The sequence below is a fragment of the Podarcis cretensis genome (genome assembly GCF_951804945.1).
Source record: "Podarcis cretensis genome assembly, chromosome: 13".
Taxonomy (NCBI): domain Eukaryota; kingdom Metazoa; phylum Chordata; class Lepidosauria; order Squamata; family Lacertidae; genus Podarcis; species Podarcis cretensis.
Window position 1 is genome coordinate 26,304,650 of NC_137182.1, and position 12,956 is coordinate 26,317,605.

At 43.9% G+C, this 12,956-nt stretch overlaps 1 protein-coding gene across 1 annotated transcript in view; it reads right to left on the minus strand.

Moving 5' to 3' along the window:
- Positions 1-12,956, minus strand: part of LOC307200324 (corticotropin-releasing factor receptor 1) — a 59,695-nt gene that overhangs the window by 33,698 nt on the left and 13,041 nt on the right. The window contains exon 2 of the mRNA XM_079948854.1: positions 12,496-12,580. The gene's annotated coding sequence lies outside the window, so the exon portion shown is untranslated. The remainder of the gene's footprint in view (positions 1-12,495; positions 12,581-12,956) is intronic.

The window sequence follows — 12,956 nt, forward strand, 5'->3', positions numbered from 1 at the left end:
CTTGGTTCTCAAACTTAATCCGTTCCGGAAGTCCATTTCAAAACCAAAGTGTTCCAAAACCAAGGTGCGCTTTCCCACAGACAGTAATGCAAAATGGATTAATCCATTCCAGACTTTTAAAAACAACCCCTAATACAGCAATTTAACATGAATTTTACTATCTAACAAGAGCATTGATCCATAAAATGAAAGCACTAAACAATGTATTGCAGTCACACAATCCATCAGTAGCTGAACTGGGTTCCACACAGTCACAAAACCAAAAAAGAGCCGCAAAAACACAAAATAAATAGCAAAAATAGACAGACCTCAGCATAACACTCAAAACGGAAGTGTGGCGCTCAAAATGACAGTGTGGCACTCAAATCAGAAGTGTAACACTCAAAATGGAGCACGTTCAGCTTCCAAAAAAAGTTCGCAAACTGGAACACTTACTTCCGGGTTTGCAGTGTTTGGGTTCCAAGTTGTTTGAGTACCAAGGCGTTTGAGAACCAAGGTACCACTGTATTTTGAAATAAGTGAAACAATGCACATTTACCATGTAAAGACACACGCCAAAAAAATTAAGTCCACAAAGTCCAGAGTGATAAAAATTAACTAATTGCACCACTGGATACTTGGGAACCACAACAGCTTTTGCAGAGCAAGCCTTTGCATGTTTACTCCGAAGCAAGCCCCACTGAGTTTGCTGGGGCTTGCTCTCAGCTAAGCGTGACATTGTTTGAAGCCTCAGCAGTTTAATTGATTTCCAGCGGCACACCCATGTAGCTTGTCGGTAGGGCTGGACGAGAGAACTGTTGTTGTTTGATTTTAATGAGAAACTACCTTATTTGCAGGGACGTGGGTGGCGCTGTGGGTTAAACCACAGAGCCTAGGACTTCCCGATCAGAAGGTTGGCGGTTCGAATCCCCATGACAGGGTGAGCTCCCGTTGCTTGGTCCCTGCTCCTGCCAACCTAGCAGTTCGAAAGCACGTCAAAGTGCAAGTAGATAAATAGGTACCGCTCCGGCGGGAAGGTAAATGGCGTTTCTGTGCGTTGCTCTGGTTTGCCAGAAGCGGCTTAGTCATGCTGGCCACATGTCCTGTAAGTTGTACGCCAGCTCCCTCGGCCAATAAAGCAAGATGAGCGCCGCAACCCCAGAGTCGGCCACGACTGGACCTAATGGTCAGGGGTCTCTTTACTTTTTTACCTTATTTGCATGAATGTGAGAATTGAAACACAGCTATCCTTTGAAATTTCCATTCCTCCAAATTTTGCAAGGCAGTTCTCCAGCCAAACAGAAAATACGAAATGAATAATATTAGGGGGAAAGATGCACATGGGAGTGAAAATTACATGCAAAGCGCATTGTATTAGGTGAAACTGCTTGCAAAAATGTTAAAGTTGCATTAAAAAGGCTGCATATTGGAAGAAACACACACTAAAATACGGACAAGTTTTCAGGAGGATTGTTTAAAAATAAATAAATCATAACATACTGCAGAGATGTGGAAAACCGAATTTAAGAGTGGAATGATGAAAAACATGGGGAACTGAAATTGAAGTGTTTCTTCCATCCTTGCCTGTCAGTCACACTGTTTGGCAATTTAAGACCACAGGAGAATGACTCCATATTCAAAATTTCCCAAGCGCAATGAAAGAGGAAATAATATCAAAGAAATACAGTTCTCTGAGTGTGGATCCTTATGTAGTCAGAATGGCACTATCCATACACAAGAAAGAGGTTGGCAGCCAGTGGGCTTGGAAGAACCCCAAGATTTGCAGAAGTACAAAAAATTATTTAGAATCCTTCCGAAAGTGTTTGCGTGTGGGGATAAAAACAGCCCAGTGGGAACTAAGTATTCCTCACTGGCCGCAGAGTGCTGGCAGCAAGGGAGGGGGATGGAAAAACAGCAGGCAGGAGGAATGTAATGGAGTATCCTGGAACAGGACATGTTAGGATGGACCCTTGAACAGGAGCATTCCACATCGCAACATTTCATTGCATGCCCCCACTCCCCCCCCCCATAGTGAGTCCTAGCTTTTGCTTATAAAATACCAAGTCACCTCACACTTAAGACTGTCCCTTTCTTCTGGGCTCTCTCCAAAGGCGTACTGATTAATGTCAATCGCAGTTTGCAAATGGGATCAATTAACAGATAGAGCCTGAGAATTAAACATTTACTTACTTACTTACTTATGGTAAAAGGTAAAGGACCCCTTGACAGTTAGGTCCAGTCAAAGGCGACTATGGGGTTGCAACGCTCATCTCGCTTTCAGGCTGAGGGAGCTGGCGTTTGTCCACAGACAGCTTTCTGAGTCATGTGACTAAACCGCTTCTGGCACAACGGGACACTGTGACGGAAGCCAGAGTGCACAGAAATGCCGTTTACCTTCCCCCCACAGCGGTACCGATTTATCTACTTGCACTTTTGGCATGCTTTCTGTTATGTAGTGAGTTGAATAGGATCCAAAATACATTAGTGATTGGTTCTAGAACAATAGGATTCAGAATGCAGCAGTCTGATGGTCCACAGGAGCCACCCAATCCAGCGCCAGGTGGAAGTGAATCCGCAACTTGATTGGCCTACAGGAGAATCCCGGAATTAGCCAATCACGTGGGGCCCATTGTGTAAATAATATATATAAAGCAGACATTCTGGGGGAACTTCCATTCCTCCTCATCACTATGAGCTGAATAAAGAGCATGAAACCCACTCTTGACTCTGAGTATATTTCACTTTCGAACTGCTAGGTTGGCAGGAGCTGAGACAGAGCAACGGGAGCTCACTCTGTTGCGGGGATTCAAACCACCTACCTTCTGATTGGCAAGCCCAAGAGGCTCTGTGGTTTAGACCACAGTGCCACCCATGCCCCTTGATTGATTGATTGATTTTAAAAACCCTCCATTGACACTTCCAGTAAATACACCTTTCATTACCTGATATCACAACCCAGAGTTAGGGATATTATGCTGGACTCATGCAAAGCACAAGCCACAAAGACTTCAGCTACACAGCCTCCACCAATATAAACAGGAGCTGCTGAAGAGCCCCAGTAGAATGCAATGAAGTGGTGTCATGCTAAATTCTGAAGTCCAGGAATTCATAGTTGGGATGCGCTATTGGGTCACCTGTGTCTAGAGATGTATGGAGGCAGCAGTTTCTGTGCTGTCCTGTGTTTGTCACAATCAGCGCTGTTTCTCTTCTGCTGCTGTTCAGCTTCTCTCCGGCTCCTGCTAAAACCTATCCGCTATGGCCAAAACTAACAAAATTAATTACATAACGAATCACACAATCGATTCAAATGCATTTCAATGGAAGGGAAATGCCAAAAAGAAGGCAAGAAATAGTGTAATTGTGGACATAATGCTTGAAGACTAAAACAATAGGGAATACTGCTCAAACGTTTTATTGCGTGATTTCCATCCCTCCCTGTTTCAAAGTCTCTTGAAGATACACTTTTTTGCTCAGGTTTTCCTGGATTGTTAAAGGTGGAGACTGCCCTTTTGTATTTTAAGAGACTGTATTTTATTTTTGTATTTCATGGCATGCTTTCAGTGTTATTATATGCTTCAGTTTGCTCTACTCACTTAGAGATGTTTGTATAGAAAGCAACCTAGAAATAAGATTACAGACCCCATACCCCCTTCCCTCCTGAAACCCATAGCCATGCCATAAAGAGAATAAAAAAATGCAGGCAGTTGCATTCTTCCACTCAATATAGACTGCTGTGTTGATCCTATATATCATTATGGGTATACAGATTAATAAATATGGTATATAAATGAACAGCAAAAATTATTTTAACTTTTAAAAAAGCCACTTTAATTATAATGTTTTGCTTTAGCATATATTTAAATTAAGGATGTTTTAGTGCCCCAATGGACTTGTTATTGGGTATTTTAGTTATGTATTGACTTCATAGTTGTAAACACCTTAGTAGCCAATCTGGCATATTAGTGGTACATAAATTAATATATAAGAAAATAATAATAATTACAAACAGACACATGAGCAGCAATACATAGCACAATACCCAGTTCATTAGGATCAGCATGAAGGTAATTATATAGATTCCTGGGAGTATAGTTTTGCTTTGTTTTTAATTCGTTTTTATTAAGGATTTTCTTCTGTTACAAAACAAACAAACAATGAAATGTTCATACCCTGGAAGAATAGTTGGATGTAATTGTATAGTTTTCTGGGAGTACGCTGCAACGTACTCAGTGGTGCTTGCTTCTGACCGCACAACTCACCTTGTAAAACACACTGATATTGAGCAAAAGATTTTAAGGCAGCTGAAATGCGACGTTTAGCTTTTAATAAGAAACGCAAACAGTTTTGTAAAGAAGAGTTATCATTAAAACTCCGTGGCTGAAGTAGGGATTCCATCAAAGGAAAGGAAAGAAGTGCCTAGCCTCTGCTTGACTGTTTCCCTCATTCTCTATGCTAATCTGTCATAAATAATAGTAAAAGTGGAACGCTTCGGTTCCAGCGATGAGGTTTAAAATAAGATTGGACGGATAACTAGACAAATAAATTGGACAAGAATTTGCTGAATTAATTTTTAACAGGAATACAAAAAAGGGAGATGAGAGGAAGTCAAGAAAATAAGTCAATCAAAGTTGTGGAATAAAAAGAGGGTTTTTTAATGCTCTTTTTTCTTTTTTGTCTTTTTAATCTTTTTTTGATGGGTTTGTTTTTTAAATTGTTTTTTTCTTTTTTCTAATGTATTGTATAATTTGGTGTTTTTGTGCATTTGTTTTTGTTTTTCCTTATGTTTGTTCTCTTTTTTAAAACTTAATAAAATATATATTTAAAAAATAAAAGTGGAAAGCTTCATGGTCAAATTATTCCCTCATCAAACCACTTGCCCTGGCACTCTGGAAGATAATGCCATCACTCCTGTTCCTAAAAAAGTTCAAGAGCTGCACCTTTTTATTTTCCCTCCACTGATGTTATGGAGCGCTCCCACGATTAATTGAACTCAGTGGTGCCACCAGAGCAGGACTGGGACTCAGCAGGACTCAGCAGAATGAGCAGGAAGGCCCCTAAACACAGCAAGGCTGGCACACCTGATTATGAAGTTAGTGGAATAAAACACACAATCATCTAATAAGGTGGGAGGGATGCTCCTGTGAAATAATTTAAGACTGGAAAATCCAGTGGCACCATTAAGTCCAGAGTCTAAAATTATGTAACAGCACCACTGATTTAACTTAGCACCCCCAGGGCTGAACATCTTGCTAATAGTTCCCACCAGCACCACCACTCTGCCACGTGATGGACAGTTTGATTATGGGTTGGCTTGCTTGTGCATCTTCCCATCTGCTTGCCGCTTTCTTTGCTGTATCAATCTTGGCAGGCGTGTAGCAAGCGGCAAGCAAACAGTGCATCACCCAGACACTCTCTGGGATATTAATGGATGAGGAGCCCAAGAAGCCACTGGCACTACAGGTTTGGGCATGACAAATGGCAGGGGAAAGCAGCGGCCATCCATCACGCCTGGCACCCAAGGGCACGCGGCAGCTACCAAAGCAAAAGGAAAGAGGTCCTTTAGGGTGGAAAACAAATGAGAAACAACAAGGCAGGTTCCTTTCCCAGCCAAAGAGGGGAGGGAAGAATTTCGTCACATCTTTACTGGACAGATGACTCTAGTTTAGAAGCTCTGGAGCTTTGTGGGAAGCTGCATCCTTTAACTGTGAGCATCCTCAGTCTAGATGGTTTTCTGCTACTGGGAAGATAACTCTGTGCACGCTAAGAGGCATTCCTCTTGAGTCTGCCTGGCTGAAAATGTGCAGGAAATAAATTCACAGCTCTGAGACCTCCAGTTGCGGTGGAACTGTGCATTCCACCCTAAGATTCTTCAGAGGAAAGCCACGATATAAATTAGGTAGAGCGGTTGGCAGCAGTGGCGTGCGCTGAAATTTTCCGTAGGGCCAGAAGCGCCAGCTTGTGAGGGAGATTGGGGAGGGGGCGCATGACATCTTGATGTCCTGGCATCATGCATGTGGGCATCGCGCCTCCATCCCTTAGCCAGGCAGAAGCTTCTTGGGCTTTGGGAAGGAGGTGCCAGGGTTCTGATAGAAGAAGAAATCCAAGTGACGGATTGTAGGGAATCAAGATATGGGAGGGTGGAGAGCCCTAGCTACCCTCATGCACACCTCCTTTTTGATGCTAGAATTTGATCCAACTGTGTACATCAACAGAGGTGAGTGGTGCAAGGGCACCCTCCATGCGGCGGTGACTCCCTCCATCATCGATCCAGATCTTGATATCCTATCAATGAGCACACATACCTCTTCGAACACATTCTTTAATACTAATCTAATACAATGTGTTCAGTGTCTGAAGAGTTTGCGACCTGCATTTAAAAAGCGTTGCCTTTTCTCAAACAGATATATTTCTCCTTCTTCTCGGTATTCATTGATCGGTGGGTATATACAAATAGGTTGATACATGAATTTGGATAAGATGAATCTATTGTGTGGGGTAAATAAGGAAAAGTGTGAAGGAGAACACAAATCAAATCACAAAAGGAAAAAGTAATGGATAGATGACATAAGGTTCTGCACCAGTTTAAGACCCAGCAGTATTTTGAAGTTTTAATTTATGGGTTTCAAAAAGTGCCATATTTTGCTTTTCAAGTTAAAGAGAGATTTAAAAATATATATACTAAGGATGGCATCCAGTGGTGTTTTTTTAATGGGGAAAAAATAATAGAGCAAGTAGATGTTTAGGAAGCTGGATTTATGCTCATTTTTTTCTTGTGCACCTGCAGAATCACAGTTTACCCACAGCCCTGGTTTTCACTAATAATAATAATAAATATATAAATATAATTTATTTATACCCCGCCCTCCCTGGCCAAGGCCGGGCTCAGGGCGGCTAAAACCAAATATATAATACATTAAAAACACAAAACCAAACAACTGATTAAAACACAGCTCAAAATCACAGTAAAACAAAAATAAAATTAAGTGAAGGTAGGAATATTAAATAGGTAGGAATATTAAATATTTTCCAGACTTGGTTACCCGTGCTGGTCCCATATGGGCCGATAGAAAAGGCCAAGGGGGCCACTTATATACAGGGTTTCATTTATGGCATGCCTTGTAAATAAAGTCAGAAAAGTTACTAGCCAACCATTTGTTACTAATGCTTCCGCTTCCACACGACAGTGCTAATGATGTTGGTCTATGTGGAGAGGTCGCTGACCATTGGCAGGCCAGAGGTAAATTATGTCTGGAGAAATGGGGGCAGGGAAAGGATGACCTTATGGTTCTCCCGGCAGCCTCTTTCAAACGGGACTGACTCACCTGCTGAAAATGCCAATACTTAATTTCAGGCAGCAGTTTTGCAAAGCCCTGTAAACGAGCAGCTTGGCAGAGACATCTATCATCTGCAATCCGTAAGGCCCATCCATCAACCCCAAAAACAAGCCCACGATTCCTCGGCCAGTGGCAGCATTTGGCCAGGTGTTTTGCAAGCACACATCCTCCTCTCCCTCTGTCTCTCCTCCCCAGCACTGGTCTTTCTACTGAACTGGCCTAAGGAGGCTGCATACCTGTAATGCCCCTGGTTGGTCTTCAGCTCAGTTTTGCTCACAGCAGACTCATAAGAATTAGGAGGACTAAGTTAGGTCCATTCGCTTCATTGAGTTTATTCTGAGAAAAATGTAGTTGGCTGCCACTATCCGGAGTTTTATCCTCCCTCGCCCTCCCTGCCCAACCCACATCCTCATAGATAAGTGAGTAAAATGGATCTGAAACCAAAGGAGGAAAAGCAAGAAAACGTTTGTGCATATTTTGTTGCGTGTGTTGGAACCTGTATCCGCAGAGGGCCTGGGAATCCCAGGATAGACTGTAGCTTGGTGTTAAGACACCTGCTTTGCATGCAGAAGGTCTCATCTTCAATCCACTGGTGTGCCCAGGTAGAGTGGGGGAAAGTGCCAGCCAGAAACCCTGGAGACCTGCTGCCAGCCAGTGCAGGTAACACTGTGCTAAAGGGATGCATGACTCTAACTCATTCTAAGCTAGCTTCCTGTGTTTGTTAGTTATTCCATTTATATACCACTTTTATCTCCCAAGGATCTCAAGGTGGTGTATGTGGTTCTTCATCCTCACATCAACCCTGTGAGGTAGGTTAGGCTAAGAGATGGAGGGCTGGCCGAAGGTCACCCAGCGAGTTTCATGGCCAAGTGGGGATTCAAACCCTGGGACTCCCAGGTCCAAGCCCAACACTCTAACCATTACACCACACTGGATCGGCGTTCTTCACATTCTGAAAAATGATCCCTGGCCGCAATGCTGGCTCCAAAAATCTGGGGATCCTTAGGCAAGACACATTCAACCTGTATTAGGTGATGCTTGAAAACTGTGGGTTTAAATACTGCCATTGGGTGAAGAGCATTTGACCCACCTGCTCCATTTCCTTCCCTACCCAGATGCCTTTGCCCCTCTGCATACCGGGACAGAGAACCACTGAAGCAGAAGCAATAGGGTGACCAGTAATGCATAGCCAAAGAAGAAGGTCTTTTATCACCCCCCTCCCATAATGATGGGGGGAGAGGGGAAAGAGGCCACCAATTTGCATTTAATTTGCACATGAGAATTCATATGCGTAGATGGGAGATTTAGAAATAATTGCTATAATTTCAGTAGAAATGCAATACATCTCACCGTAACGGCGAAGACACCAGGTGACTTGGTTGCAGGCACCAGCTGCTGCCAGCTTCTGATGGGCAACTTCAAGGCTCCTGCTTTCCCTTTTTCTAGTTCCTTATCTTCAAACTGACTGGACAGTCCTCAAACAGAGGGCACCATCAAACATTTATTCTACCTGTGATGGATTTCCACATGAGGCCTCCAGGAGGAAAGGAGAGAGCGCTGAGCCACAGCTGCAAATCCGATAAAAGGCCAGTTATAATGGAGGGTGTCTGGGATGCAGGTGGTGCTGTGGGTTAAACCACAGAGCCGATCAGAAGGTTGGCGGTTCGAATCCCCGTGACGGGGTGAGTTCCCGTTGCACGGTCCCTGCTCCTGTCCACCTAGCAGTTCAAAAGCACATCAAAGTGCAAATAGATAAATAGGTACGGCTCTGGTGGGAAGATAAATGGCGTTTCCGTGCGCTGCTCTGGTTTGCCAGAAGCGGCTTAGTCATGCTGGCCGCATGACCTGGAAGCTGTACGCCGGCTCCCTCAGCCAATAAAGCGAGATGAGGGCCGCAACCCCAGAGTCGGCCACGACTGGACCTAATGGTCAGGGGTCCCTTTACCTTTACCTTTTAATGGAGGGTGTCATGTACTTATCAAAGGAGCCCTGACAGATGAATAAGGCCCTGGGGAGGAGCAACTAGCCAAACAGGTCTCGCTTTCTGTCTCCTGCCTAGCCTAGAACACTCTCCATTCCCTTTACACTTAACCCATGACCCAAATCAGAAACTCTTCATGCGAGCGTGCTTTATAAAATTACTCAGTATGATTTAATGACTTGGCAGATGCAATCCACACGAAGGAGTAGCTGCGGCAAAGCGTGCTCCTTAATTAGGCAGGAAATTAACTTGCAAGTTAATTAATATGAATTTAATGAATGCCATTTACACCGGGCATTTCTGGTTTGGGTGGAGGAGAGTCTTGACTAGTATGTTTCTAAGCCCAGTGTTGTCAAACACAAGCTGGAGAAGGGAGTTTATCCATACTGTGTCCTCCGGGTCTCCTACCCCACTGCACACAAATCACTGAACTATTCTCAGGGCTAGGAAGCATAACAATGGCTCCTGCCTCACTCATGAGTCAATATCAGCCTCATTCCCCATTCTTTAGGCGATTAGAACCTAATCAGGACTGGGATGCAGGGGCGGAAGAAGGGGTGTGTGGAAGGGGGTGTCGCCCTGGGTGTCACCACTGAGAGGGGTGACAAAATGCTGGGCAGCACTCACTGTGGGGCCTGCAGTGCACCCGAGCCACGCGTCTCACAAATGGTCTGCCTGCTGCCTCCCCCCCCTCCAGCTGTAGGGCAGCTGAATGGGAGGAGGCAGGCAGACGCCTCAGAGGCCCCATGGAGCATCCTGCCCCTGCTCGCCCCGCCCCGCGGGCCACTGGCCTTAGCCCCGGGAGCAGGGCACGTGCGCTACCCTAGGCACCCGATCGGCTTGCTCCGCCACTGCCGGGATCAACCTTTTTCAGTTTGAGGGTGACATTCCAGGAACCTATAGTTGGAAAAGTTTCAGGAAAGGAGCATTTGAGGATTGAAATAATGTTTGTTTATAGAAAGTGGCTTTGTTGGCTTTCATATTGGATCAAACTGCAGGAGGCAGTGGAAGACAGGAGTGCCTGACATGCTCTCGTCCATGGGGTCATGAAGAGTTGGACACGACGAAACGACTAAACAACAACAGAGTGAATATTGTTTCTTTTACAGCAAACAGATGAAGAATTGGAACTTCTTTATTTTCTGAATCTTATTTTTCTATCTTTCTCTCTTAACCTCTCTCTCTTTCCCATTTTTGTGTTTTTATTGTATCTAGATCAAAGTCTTGGTTTGGGTTTTTTAAAAAAATAAAAAGGGGAAAGATATTAAGTTTTGTATTTTTCTCCATAAACCTTAAGATTTTTTTTAAAAAAAAAAATAAATGAAGGGGACAACCAAAGTGATCAAGGGGTGGAGCGACTCCTTTTTGGAGAAGGTTTGCAGTGTTTGGGACTTTTTAGTTTACAGAGAAGGCAGGGAAGAAGTGACATGATAGAAATTTGTAAAATTTACGCGTGGAATGGAGCAAGTAGACAGAGAAGAGATTTTTCTCTCTCTCCCGTAACACCAGAAATCATGGACATCCAATGAAGCTGAATGTTGGAATATGCAGCTTATTATGTATTCAGTGGCCTGTGTTTGCCTGAGCTTGAGTCTGGACTAAGGAATCGGAGCCCCTGTGTTCTGATTTGATACATGATATCCAATCCCAGAACATTTCAAGACTTGGGCCTCTGCCATTGGCCCTTAAACACTAAGTTATGATTCACAGCTTGGACGTTTAGACAGCCAATCGCGTTGGGAGTGGGAGTGGCCCAGCCCTTCAGAAATGTATATAAGCAGTTGCTTTGCCCCGGTTGTCCAGTTCTGTTAGTTCAGTAAAAGTTCTTGCTGTTATCACTGTGTCTTGCCTCGTGGGAACCCACCTACACTTCACAGCTTCACCACCACACTGTAGCCAACTCAGCTATCCAGGCTCTAGATGGCTCCCCAACTTAGACGGCTTTAAAAAAACATTGGACATATTTGTGGAGGAGTCTAACAATCGCAACTAGCCATGATGCCTATGCTCTGACTCCACAGCTGCAGGCAATAATGCTTCCAAATACCAGTTGCTGGAGATCACAGGATGGAAGATTGCTGTGATTCAGGTCCTGCTTGAGGGCTCCCCCTACTTCTTGCAATCTCCCTCTCCATCCATGAAAGCAGGAGGCATTATCAAAGCTCAAGAACACAGTCCAGCCAGGCAAAAACTGAAGGGGAAGCGGGGGGGGGTGCTGGAGAGTTCCAGGGGCTGCATAGAGAGGCGTGGGCTGGATCTACACTGACCTGTTTAACGCTATTAGAATGGTATTGGATATATCGTTCTAAAACATCACAGGGCATACTTGGGGGGGGGGAGTGTTTCTTATCTCTGTCAGAATGCTGTTTCCCTACTGCTAGTTGCTGGTTGTTCTGCAGCAAAGGTGTCACATTTTAGTAATGCATAATGAACGTTAAAAGTAGACTGTCATGTGGCCATATGGTTATCAAAACCATTCCTTAACCCTTCCTTAACATTAAAAACATAGCATTGTTATCAATTTACGATGGGGTGGAAGGTTCACAGGCTATGAAGGACTTGCTCATAAATTTATTGACAGCTGCATGTATTATTGTAGCTAGGAAGTGGCAGGGGCAAGCAGAATACAAAATGGAAGAATGGTATAAAGAGGTGTACGGTATAGCAACTGATGATAAATTAACATATGCCATTAAGGTAAGACGGGGAATATGCAGGAGAAATTATTTTGAGGAGATATGGAGGGTGTTTGTAGAATTTGTACCGTTAAAACGGAAAGGGGTCAATCCATCGCAAGAGGTGTTGAAATTTTGGAAGGTTTGATAGTTACAAGGGAATGGTCTTGGTGGTGGGGTGCACGTTTTTATTCTTATTTATTTACAATTATTACTTTGTCAAAATAAAATTAAAAATTAAAGAAGAAGAAGAAAACATTAAAAACCATGAGTGTAGATCTGTCGGTCATGGCCTCTTGGCCTGAAATTTCCTACCCTTGGTCTTAAAGAGCCAGGTTACCCACTGCCAACCAGAACCTGACATTTACTGAACTCAGGCCACTGGGCATAAACCTTAGTCTCAAAACACAGAGATCAACCTTGTAGTCTCAAAACCTTGGTGAGTGCTTGCATTTCCCCTGTCCGCGAAGCAGGATAGTGTAATGGATTTCTGGCAACAAGAACCAAACAGCAGGAGCCCACTTACCAGTGATGTTGGTGGCCAGAGAAAGATTCTCACAGTGTTCATCCTGGATGGAAGCGGCGGCAAGGTTGATCCAGAAGAGAATAACCTGTGTGAGAAGGAGAGGCAAATGCCGTGAGGCTGCAGGGGTGGAAATGGTCTCTATACCCTTCCATTCTTTGTCCAATTCCCTCTCTCAATTGACAGTTTGGGGGCAAGGTCCTCCAGAGGAGAGGCAGTCTCCTTTGCCAGATGTATTCTATTGAGGGGTTCTGTAAGTTGTTAATTGACTTATTAGTATGCTCAAATCTTTGATGCGCCTTAAATGAATTGCTAACTGGAATTGTCATGTTGTAGCAGTATTAAAAATGTTATTATGGATTATGACTTTTCTGCTATTTTCTGTGAACTGCTTTGGGTGCAATAGATTGGAACCAGAGTAAGGCTGCAATTCCTATACCAACTTACCTGTGAGCAAGTCCCAT